General features: G+C 37.3%; 1 protein-coding gene across 1 annotated transcript in view; it reads right to left on the bottom strand.

Moving 5' to 3' along the window:
* Positions 1–13075, bottom strand: part of LOC103594396 (receptor-type tyrosine-protein phosphatase kappa) — a gene marked incomplete at its 3' end in the record, with an annotated part of 459087 nt that overhangs the window by 43471 nt on the left and 402541 nt on the right. The gene's annotated exons all lie outside the window — the stretch shown is intronic.

Here is a 13075-nt window from a genome sequence, read left to right as displayed (position 1 = left end):
AGACGACTGCATAGCAATACAAATGACACAATCACTGCAAGTTTAACCATAATCTACTTCAATATATAACGGTTTTTTACATTATGAGAGAAAAAGTGATGTCCTATTGGAAGGCATATTTAAAAACACATCTAATGCTGCAACAAAACGAAAAAATAACTTCTACTCCAATAAATTTAAGCCACTATTTAAAAATATTTTATTACACACAGTTCACTGTAAAAATATTTTATTACAGACAGCTCACTGAGATCTTGCAATGAATGGATCACCAATACAAGAAAATCCAAGTCCTAATTATTTAAGTTGTGCTTCCCTTCCCCCCAACCTTTTTATCATTGCTTATCCTAGTACAGATATAAAAATCTATTTGTTGAAGGGGCCGAGCCCGTGGCACACTCAGGAGAGTGCGGCGCTGGGAGCACAGCAGCGCTCCTGCCGCGGGTTCAGATCCTATATACGGATGGCCGGTGCGCTCGCTGGCTGAGCGCGGTGCGGCCGGTCTCAAAAAAATTAAAAAAAATAAAAATCTATTTGTTGTTATATCCTAAGTTAAAATATTTAACCCCCCTCGGATTTCACATTAGACACAAACATCCAGATCTACCAGTCACCAAAAAATGTGGCAGAGATCATTCTCCCTGACCTGTAATTATAAGTGAGTTAATAAGTGAACTCATCAAGTTGAAGGAAATAAGGAGTAAGAAAAAATACAAACTAAATCTAGAATTTAAGCTGTATGTCAGAATATTAATCTTAAATCTGTATACAAATAACAATGAAAACTGCTATTGATATATTTTTTTGACATGAAACAAATATTACTTTTAACTTGAAATAGTTTTTTACGTAAAAAATGTATCTGTATAACTTTGTTTCCCAACTTGCTCTAAGCTTCCTTATGCAATCTGTAGGTATCAAAGTGGTGAAAAACACAGATCTAATGAGAAAAGACCAAATGCCTTAGCAAAGTATGTAATATCCTCAGTGATCCAGGCTTCATTTACATCTTCACGGTCTTTGATTACCACTGTCTGTCTCTTCATGCATTTGGAATACCAAACTACACATAGTTCTCCCTATCCACATGCCTTTTTTGTTACCTTCATAAATCTGTTCTTGCTGTTTCCTCTACTTCCCCTCCTGACAGCCAACCCTTACCAACCATCCATCTGGCTAACTCTTCCTAATGATCCTTTGATAACACTTAGCTCAGGTGTTTAGAATCCTCTGATCCCACATCTTCTTTCTCAGTGAGAAGCCCTTTTAATGCTTTGTGATAATGGTATCATGGATCTAATGTTTTTATTTTTTATTTTTATTTTATTTTTTGTGTGTGTGACTGGTAAGGGGATTGCAACCCTTGGCTTGGTGTGGTCAGCACCACGCTCAGCCAGCAAGCGCAACGGCCGTCCCTATATAGGATCCGAACCCACGGCCTCGGCGCTACCAGCGCTGCACTCTCCCGAGTGAGCCACAGGGCCGGCCCGTGGATCTAATGTTTTTAAATGGTTGGTTTATGTGTCTGTCTCTTCTGCTAGAGTGTGAGCACCTCTGACTTTTTTCATTTTTATATGCCTAGACTCTAGCACAATATCTAACACATAGGAAGCGTATCCATAAGTGACTTATGACTGAACGAATGCTCAAATTTACCTGTGAAGATAAAGGTGAGAGTGTTGGTCATGGTTTACAGCTTTAATAAATTTATTCTTCTAATGTTTTCACTACTTTCCCTATCTATGTGTGAGCATGAATAGTAAAGAAAATGATGACACAGACAGCTGCTTGTGAGGGGTAGTTACAGATCTGCTCAACAAATAAGTTACTTTTTGAAATTGACTTTAACTTAATAACTAAACTTTAAAAATATACCATTCTTAATGTGTATTTTATTTTAATGACACCAAGCCTTTGCTCTCTATCCTCTGTTTGAAAAACACTAAAAAGACATTTTTTAAAAAAGAATGGTAAAAAAATGCAGAAATAAAAAAAAAAGCAGAAATAAGTGCATTCAAGACTAGTACATATGATATAGTTTTTTAAAGGGTATATTATTAGTATTATTATTATTTTTTTTTTTTTTGGTGACTGGTAAGGGGATCAGAACCCTTGGCTTGGTGTCGCCCGCACTGCACTCAGCCAGTGAGTGCACCAGCCATCTTAAAGGGTATATTATAACTTGGATTAAAAAGAAGACCAAGGTATTGAAGAATAACTACTTATTAAATGAATATGAGATCTTAGCATTTAATTTTATAATAGAGAGAAGGTAGTTCAGTAAGTTATGACGAATTCTTAGTGGCATAGCAAAGTGAAAACACATGTATATGAAAACTGCAGTGTACTCGAAACATGTGACAAGAGTCAACATAAAAATAAGTATATCACAAGTTCAGAGTTCTGGAAGAGTCCTTGACAGGTTATCTGGGTTGGCAATTGCCCTGTCTTGGCAAGATCATTTTCAAAACACAGCAGACAAATGTTTCTGGTACTTACAAAATATCTCCAGGGGAAGAGGAGTCATAATCTTTCTTAATAATTCACCAAGCCTTTTATAGCATGTAAGCTAAATATAGTTTAACACATAGAGTTCAGAGGCCAAACAAAAACTTTTACTTTCACTTCACTGGTGAATTAGAATAGCCTAATTCACTGGGTAAATGCAGTTTGATTTCTTACAGACAACTCAAACTCATGTCAGTAACTGAATTCATCTTTCCCATCTTCCTTTCCAAATTGGTCCTCATCCCAGTCACCCCCAACTTACTCAAACCTGAGAGTCACCCTGGACATACTAGTTTTTCCCCTCTTCCATAAACTTACATCAAATCAAGCTCCACATCTTACTGTTGGTTACTATGAAAACATCCTTCCTAGCTACTCTGAGGTCTTACTTAGAACAGTGAGACAGCCTCCTAACTAATCTCCTCACCTCCAGTGCTGTCTTCCTTCCCCTTGTTTCTAGTTGCACAGGAAAATAATCTTGGTATAATAGTTCTACAAAGATGGACACAAAACGTATCTATGCTATTGTTCCAAGTAACTACACCCAAATATAATACACAACACATAAATACAGCAGTAGAAAAAAGTGGAAAGAATTACACCAAAGTGTTGTGTGTGTTTGAACACAATTTCATATATACATATGTATATAGCAATTCTCCCACCTTGACAAGATTATTTTCAAATCCCAATAAACAAATGTTTCTGTGTATTCAAAAAATACCAGAGAAGAAAAGTCATAATCCGCTAAGCATACACATATGCACACACACATGCACACATAAATACACAAATATATACATAGTACCCTTAATAACATAATGTATATCTTAACTATGTCCCATACTCACATTATTTGGTTAAAATTGTGATTACTGTTTTAACAGAAAGCAATAAAAAACTACGATATCATATAACAAGGTTTTGATCAATTATAAGGCATCGAGAAAGGCTCTTTGAAGAAAGACCATGTCAGTTGTACCTTGAAGGAAAATAGGAGGAGGGGATTACTCAGAGGTGTTAGGGAGGGAGTAGACCAGGCAGAGGGCAGCCCAGAAGGGACAGGAAATAAAGGCAGGTATGGCAGGAGCAAAGAGGTAGGAGTGCAGAGGTGGTGTCCACCTCAAGTTATGTCATATACTTAAGTATCACAGTCTTTATGTTTTTCATCAATCACCCTTTTATTCATACACACCTTAATTTATGATTTAAAAAAATTAAACAAAAATATAGCTCCCTAGGATGATAATCCTAAAATGCAATCCCACTGTGTCACTCCTCTGTTCCCCACAATGTTCAGGATAATGTCAAACACCCTGATATGCACACCAAGCACTCCACATTCTGGCCAAATTCCAACTACAAGTCTCCAGATCATGCTGGGATCCAGCAAACCTGAACAGATTAGTATCCCTGACTGGACAGACACATGTACTCTTGGTGTCCAATTCAAACACACTTGTCCCACAGGATCCTCTGGCTTATACATGCAGCACATTCAGGACTAAGGTCCCAATACCTACAGCAAGTCTTCCAGGAAACACACTCTCTGTGTTCACATGTAAAATTAGGACTGTCAACCCTGCCTCTGCTTTCCCATGTATGTTTCCCTGGCACAATTCAAATATACACTTAGGTAAAAATGTACAGAATGTGTATGTGTGTGCGCGCGCGCGCACACACATACACATTCTGTACATTTTTACGTAAGTGTATATTTGAATTGTGCCAGGGAAACATACATGGGAAAGCAGAGGCAGGGGTGACAGTCCTAATTTTACATGTGAACACAGAGAGTGTGTTTCCTGGAAGACTTGCTGTAGGTATTGGGAGTGCGCGCGCGCGCACACACACACACACACACACAAAGGTAGGAAACTTTAAGAGAAATTGTTTTATCAAGAAAAATTAATTATAAAAATGAAATTAGCAAGAATCTAGTATATAATAAAAGCCATTCAAGATTAATTAAATGAAGAATCTTCACATTAAAGTCTTATAGAAGCTTTTTTCTATAAAATGGGAATGCTAACACCTATCTCAAAACATTCCTCAACGCTGATATGATTATGACATGGAATAAAATATATGAAAGGGATTTTAAGGAGCTTCTGAATAGCCGGTGACATGGAGATTCCTGGAAGATGGCATACCCAGGGAGGCATGAGAGCTCAATGCTCCTACCCCCAGATCCCGCCCTGTGCATCTCTTCATCTGTATCCTTTTTCCTATCCGTTATAATAAACTGGTAGACAAAAGAACGGTGACCATCAGAAGACAAACAGTAGGAGGACTGGGATTAAGCATAGAGATAAAGGGTAGAGCATGATGGCCGACGAAAAGTAGACCTTGCTCCTCTCTCCCACAAAGACAGAGAATGCATCAAATGTGCAGCTACACCTGGGCAAGAAAAACAAAAGGAGAAAGCTGGAACACTTCAAGAGAGCAGAGACATTGGTGAGTGCAGAAACTCAGGACAGCCACAAAGAGATCAGAAAAATTCTTGGCCATCACCACCCCATCCCCCAACTCGGGATGGCAGGGATTCAAGAGAAGTTTTTGCCCACAGGAAGGTGAGAAGCCCAACCCACGGGGGAGTCTGCACTGCCCATGTGGCCCTGCACTCGGTGTAGGGAACTGCAGCGGACGTGCGACGTCCCGCTGGCCTGGGGAGGGACTCGCCCTCTGGGGCCCAGACTGCTGCTGCAGCAAGCCTGGGAACAAGATTGACCTTTGGCTTCAGCTATGCGCCCTGGGAATGGATGATCCAGTGCAGTGAGGCTGCCACCCTCAGGGCAGATGGGGTTGGTACACATACCCTCCAGACCTGGAAAACAACTGGCTCAGGTCCAGTGCTCATGGTAACTCCACCTATTTTGGCCAGACCCCTGTATAAGACTCACAGCCGTGAGGAGGGGAAAAGAACCCACACACCTCTCTCAGGGGCAGTCTGCAGCCACACACTCTGCTGGGAACTCCTGGCAGCATACATGACTGAAATGACTCAACGAGGGGCACATGCTAAACCACCCCTACCCCCTAGGCCCCAGGCTTCTGCAGTGATCAAAGCCCCAACACCTGAGACTGTCTCTCTGTAGCCCCCACAGCAGTTTCACTCCTCTGTGGCCATATATCTGTGTCCACACAGCATCCTGTGCCCTGGGAAGAGGAGGTCCAGTGCAGTAAGGGTGCCACTCTTGAGGATGGAGGGGGTTGGTGCACACCCTTCACAGAATCAGAAAACTGACTAATCGGCCCAGTGCTGCCAGCCCCAGCAAGAGGGCTTCAGAGGGATACGGCATCCCTCTTGGGGGGCACAGCAGCCCACTCACAGCCCCGGCAACCTTCTGTGGGACAGCCCACCTCAGCTGAGGAGATCCAGAGTTTCCCAGTAATGATTTTAGGGTCACAGGGGCATGTCCGCAAACACAGTGGCCTTGCTCCGAATGTCCACTCCAAGCGAACAGCTACAGAAAGCTCCATATCCCTCTAGGGGTTAAGGTTCTCACTCAAAACTGCTAATACCTAACCCAGAGTACCCCACTTCAACAGTGGTGCTGCAAACCATCCGTTTCCTTCCTGAGAATACAGAGCCTGACACACAAATAAACTGACTGCATTCAGTGTCTTCCACTCAAGAGTGAAGCTACACAATACTTAAACACCTCCCCTATGGGTACTGGGCTCTGTCTGGAGCCTCAGTGATACCACTGAGTCACCCACTCTAGCTGAGGGGCTGCTGAGGATCCCATTAACCCCCACAAACCCTAAGGTCCAAAACCCAAATCCCAGGAACCCCACCCATGGTCCATTTCAGCTGAGGACCTTCAGATCACTCCAGATCACCTCTCAGGGTTACAGGTCACAAGCCAGGGTGCACAGGAGTTTGCCCATGGTCACTCACCTCAGCCAAGGAACAACAGGGTATTGAGGTGCTTCTCCATAAGAACCTGAGATCTCACCATAGACCTTGATGACCTAACCCCCTGTCCCCACTTGAGCAGAAACTACTGAGGGCCACAGTGGCATTCACAGACAACTAGATGTATAAAGCAAACACTACTAGACCTAAAGAGAGAGACAGACCCCAATACAATAATGGTGGAGGACTATAACACTCCTCTCTCAATTTTGGACAGATCATCGAGGCAAAAAATCAACAGAAAAATACAACTGGACTTGGCAGATATCTACAAAACATTTCATCCAACAGCTACAGAATATACACTCTTCACATCTGCACATGCAACAATCTCCAGGATAGACCATGTTATGTCACAAATCAAGTCTTAATACATTTTTAAAAATTGAAGTCATTTCAAGTATATTTTCAGACCACAATGGATTAAAACTAAAAATTTATAACAAGCAAAACTTCAGAAACTATGCAAATACATGGAAATTAAACAATGTGCTCCTGAATGACCTATGAATGGGTCAAAGAAAAAATTAAACAGGAAATCAAAAAGTTTCTTGAAACTAATGAAAATAAACACACGTCCTATCAAAACCTATCGGATAATGCAAAAGCAGTACTAAGAGGGAAGTTTACTGCAATAAACACTTCCATCAGAACAGAAAGATTTCAAATAAACAAACTAATACTACACCTCAAAGAACTCTAGAAAAACAAGAACAATCCAATTCCAAAATTGATAGACAGAAAGAAATAATTAAGATCAGAGCAGAACTGAGTGAAATAGAAACCAAAAAAATGATATAAAAGATTAATGACAAAAAAGCTGGCTGTTGGAGAAGATAAAATATATGAGCAATTAGCCAGACTAACTAAAAAAAGAAGAGAAGAACCAAATAACAAAAATTAGAAATGAAAAAGGAGATATTACAACAGACAGCACAGAAATTCAAAGCATCATTAGAGACTATTACGTACCACAAACCAACAGATTTGAAAACCTGAAGGAAATGGATAAATTTCTGGATACATAAAAACTACCATGAGCTAAGAAGAAACAGAAAACCTAAACAAACCAATACATGCAATAAGATTGAAGTAGTAAACAGCAGTCTCCTGGGATCAGATGGCTTCACTGCAGAATTCTACCAAATCTTTGAAGAAAAATTAACACCAAATCTTTTCAAACTATTCCAAAAATTGAAACAGAGGTCATTCTCCCAAACTCATTTTATGAGGTAAGCATCACCCTGGCATCAAAATCAGGCAAATATACAAAGAAAAAAGAAAACAACTGGCCAATATCCTTGATGAACATAGAAGAAAAATCCTTAACAAAATATTAGCAAACAGAATACAACAGCACATCAAAAAGATTATACACCATGAGCAAGTGAGATTCATCCCAGGTGTGCAAGGATGGTTCAACACATGCAAGTCAATAAACACGATACACCACATTAAAAAAAAATCAAGGACAAAAACCAAATGATCACCTCAATAAAAACAGAAAATGCATCTGACAAAATATAACATCATTCCTGATAAAGACTATCAACAAATTATGTACAGATGTAAAGTACCTCAACACAATAAAAGCCTTATATGGCAAACCCACTGCCAATATCATCCTGAATGGATGACAGACCAGGAACAAGACAAGGATATCCACTCTCACCACTATTATTCAGCACAGTATTGAAAGTACTAGCCAGAGCAAACAGGCAAGAAAAAGAAATGTCATCCAAATTGGAAAGGACAGAGTCAAATTCTCCCTGTTCACACATGACATGATCATATACACAATGCCATAAAAAGAATGAAATTCTGCCATTTGCAGCAACATAGATGAGCTTGGGGGAAATTATGATAAGTGAAACAAACCAGGCACAGAAAGAGAAATAACTCATGTCCTTACAAGTGGGAGCTACAAAAATAAAGAAAGAAAGAGAAAGAGAGAAACCACCACCACAATAATACTGAGCTTTCAGAAGGAGAGAACAGAACTATAGTTACTAGAAGTGGGAGAGAGATAGGGAGGTTAGGGAGGAATTTGGTAATGGACACAAAGAGCAATTACATTTTGTAATGATGAACATGCTAATAATGCTGATTTGATCATCATATATTGTACAGAAATACTGACATCCAAATCTATACCCTATAAATATGTATAATCAATTATGTTCCAATAAAAAAAATTTTTTTAATTGGAAAAGACAGTCAAGTTGTCCCTGTTTGCAGATGACAAATACTGATAGTCAACTGTCTACCCCACATATATGTATAAACAATTATGTTTCAATAAAAAAATTTTTAAATTATGAATAAAACACATTTTATTATTATTTTTGAGCTTAGGATTAAAAATCTGAATGTTAGTGTTCACATGTTATTATATTGAACAAATATAACCCTCAGATACTATAGATGGGAAATAAGTGAATCTGCTGTGCAGTGTATATATTTTATTTTATACTTTCTTATCCTTAACATATACTTCAAAATGTGTTGTATTTTTTTAAATGCAAAACTAACACACAGAATGTATATATATATAGTCACAAGTAAAACCCCCTCCGCTGCATCCTGAACCCCCACTACTGCCCTCCTCAACATTCCTCCTGAAAACTAATCACAGACTATTGTTAATATATTTGCAAGTCACAGCTTATCTCAATGATTTGTTGCTTTTCACAAGATTTCTTCTACATTTGTTATACTTTTAGGGAATCAAATACATTTTTAATTGTATCTTCTATTCTTGATGTCCTAATCTGTCTTCTTCTATCTACATCACCTGTTATTGGTCAGGGATGGATTAAGGTTAACTAAAACACAGAATTACCTAAATTTAGATTTGGGACACACGACCTCTTAGAAATAAATTTTTTATACTTTTTGTCTTTCCTTAACTTAAAATTAATTAATGTTATCTACACTTAATCTTTGAAATATAGTAAAGATATAATCAGTTCTGTATTTAAAATATCAGGCCATTTTATACATTCTTGTATTATGGAAAGGTCATCCTACAGATACATATTAATACATTGATAACTGTATATCTGGAGGTTAATTAGGCATCTTCTCCACAATAATCTTTTGAATAGATAAGATAGGTCACAACCAAGGAGGAAAAGATACAATGTGCCAGACAAGGCATGGCACAGCGAAAGAGGAAGGAACGCAAAGCTTTCTTAGAGTGCAGAGAAAATCTGCAACCCTATACCTAAACAAGCAAGCATGGACTGCTGAATTCAAATCTGGATCCATAACTAGTTTTGTGAACACTGTCAAATTATGTAATCTTTCCAAGCTTCAGTACATTCATCTGTAAAATACTGAGAAAGAGAGGATCTTGTGTTGAGCAACAATATACAAAGAGAGAAAATTGTTATTATTAAAACCTAATTTCAAAATTTCAAATTTACAGTACTGATTTTTAAAATATTAATTAATGAATGGGACTAGCAAAACTATTTTGATGAACAAGGATATCCAAATTCCAGACTACTGGATTACAGTATTCATGATTCCCTAAACCTCTTTCAGGAAGACATACAGTTCTGTAAAACGCAGCTTGAAAACCACTTTCCTAAGGTTAGTGTGGTTGTAACTGGAGTCTTTCTTAATACATGTTTAATGACAATTGGGCAAAACAAATTAATTAGGTAATACTGCTGCAAGGAATGTAGCATTTATAGTTGTTCAGACTTATAAGATTTACAAGAATCTCAAATTAATAAGTTTGATTTTAATGTTTACAGAAATAGGTTAAATATAGTCTGCTATATTTAAATTCTATAGATTTCTATATTTTTAAGTCTCCAGCCCAATTTAAACAATTAAAAGACATTACGCAGCTTGTATGTTGTCTAGTTTTCATATTGTGTTAAAGATTGTTGTATTTTCATAATTAAGCTATTTATTTGTGATAGAGTAAATATGATCCAAGAGCCAGAAATGCACAAATTCCACAAGAAGGCAGCCTCACAGTAGAAGAAGAATCTACCCATCATCCAAAGGTTTTCTGACTACAAAACATTCGTAGGCAAACAACAGTAATGTCAATAAGCAATAGCCACAAGGACCTATGATTCAAATAACTCGATTTACTCTTCTATCCATCAGACACTTTTCAGTAAAGAGATCCATGGCATGGTTTACATCTAATGACAACAAATCTAGGTCACCATGGAATTGCACTATGGCATGTCTGTGTTGCACAAATATCCCGATACTAGCCTTGGCTATCCAGTCCCAATTCTGAAAGAAACTATGCATAAGAAAAAAAAAGAAACAGTTCTGTTCTAAATATAATTTTTGGTATGTATAATGATACTTGAAAATCTCATGGAAAAATAGACTTAAAAGATAATATGTCACTTGGGAGAGCATGATGCTGATGACCTTGGTCAAGGGTTTGGATCCCCTTACCACCTGCTGTCCAAAATAAAAATAAATAAATAAAAGACAATATGTATCTTTTCATGAACTTTTTGAAATAACTTTATATGTATGTATCTATGTGCATATATTTTTTCCTCTAATGTGAAGATTTGTTTAATAAATACAGGATATAGAATTCAGAAAAGCCTGCGAATGTCACACGACTTCTTGTCTTATATTAACAATAAATCTTGAATAGTTTTCCCCCATTAATTTCATTTGAACTATTAACATGCAGACATAGAACAGCCAAAAGTTTGAAATGAATTGTTTTGATTTTTATGTTTATTACGACCTCTGAATTTTTAAAAATGTACTTCTTTTAGCTGTGTTCTTAATCATTCTGTTTTTACTATAATAAATAAAATGACGACATCAGCAACTCATCTTCAGCTTGCCTTCTAAATCACTAATAGATTTAATACCATCAGTACTAAAATTGATCCTGAGGGCACCCCCACTATTAACCTTGTTCCACTTGAGAAATCAGCCATTTATTTCTTGGTTGCTTTCTATCCATTCTATGGTTTTAAATCTAACAAAGACATTTTTCTCTTAATCCTTTGTCATTAGCTTTCCTTAGTTTTACCTTGTAGAAAACTTTTTCAGAAGTTCTGAAACATGGTAGCATGTCCTTTCCCACACAACATTTACAGATCTACTTCATTTACTAGATTTCTCTCAAGTAAGGCTCCATTTAGTCTTGAACAGAACAGTCAGAAACATTATTTAAATACTCTAATAGCATAAATCTATTTTTTTAAAAAAAGCCAAGCAAACAAATTAAGTGACATGAGTAGATTTAAATTTCAACCACCTGCTAGACTAATGTATAATCCATTAATTAACTAAAATCTACTAAGCTAGTAAAGCATACTTATAGGGGCTTGATTCTCTCCAGTAATAAAAACATACTTTAAAAAGTTTTAGCATGAAAACATAACTAAACAACAAAAAAAGACAAGCCATGGATGTATTAAAAAATTACACTTGCTTGGCTGTTATTCCTTTAAATCTCAAAGATCAAAATGACATTCTGACTTAAATAAATTGTTACTTACTTCCCAATTTTACTCTCCAAATGAAGAATGCAATGTCTCTTAAAATATAAAAGTTTTCGAATATTAACCTTTTTCTTAAATACATTTCACAAACTTCCTTACACATAATGAAAAAATTCAGAACTATGTGAAAGAGGCTGGAAAATATTTTCTCAAAGGATTTATTTCTAATAGAGCTGCTGACTTTGGCAGTTATTTCCAGGAGTAAGCTAAAGCTGTCTATGAGAAAATAATAGCTAGAAAAGTAAATTTACTCTGGGCCAAATTGACTTTATCTCAAAAGAGAAAGACTTCAGTTTTATATAGTTTTCTCAGTCATGGTTATTCTTCCTTCCACATTAATTCCGCAGTGCCATGATGGGGTTAAGTGTGATGGAAAATCAGTAAGTACAATGCTTATGGAAACGGCTCCTAAATATTTATGCTTGATATTCCCTATTTTCAATGGAACCAATGGAAATATTTTAAAAATTAATGACATTTAACATATATTAAACAACAACTATGTAATTAATTCCTACAACCACCACACAAGACGGTTTCTATCATCATCTCCATATTAGAAATAAAGTTAAGTGTTCTTCTAAGGTCTCAGTGCTGTATGAAGAAGTTTGATTCTTCAATATTATATTATAATCCACTGAAATCTGAAAAAAAGTTAATTAAATGTTCTTAACTTTCAGTAACTTCTCAGTTTTATAATATTTTGTTCCTATTATACAATTTTAGATTTAATCCTACTTTTGAAACTGCCTAAAGCCAGCTGAAACTAGTTCTATTTCCCTAGCTCTTCTCCCCCCCCCGCCAACAAGCTATCTTACAGGATGTACATGAGCATGCACAGAGAGAAGGATCTTAACCTCCAGATGCCTTTTATGAATCCAAAGATCCTTCAACAAGGAAAATCTGGCATCTAGCAGCTTCACTGCCGTATACTAGGTTGGAACTAGCCAATCCATCAAACTTTCTCATTCCTTCAACCCCTTAAACCCTGCCCAGCCCCTGGGACTGGGGAGACAGATTTGAGCTTTGCCACCTATCTTCTTGCCGGTCAACCTTGCAATAAGGACCCCTTTCTTCTCTCAAAATGGGGTGCCATAGCATTGGCTTCTATGTGCTTTGTGCAGAAAGCCCTTGC

Source organism: Galeopterus variegatus, unplaced genomic scaffold, assembly GCF_000696425.1.
Source record: "Galeopterus variegatus unplaced genomic scaffold, G_variegatus-3.0.2 Scaffold68, whole genome shotgun sequence".
Classification (NCBI taxonomy): Eukaryota; Metazoa; Chordata; class Mammalia; order Dermoptera; family Cynocephalidae; genus Galeopterus; species Galeopterus variegatus.
The sequence above is the reverse complement of the archived record's forward strand: the minus strand, read 5'-3'. Positions and strand labels throughout refer to the sequence as shown.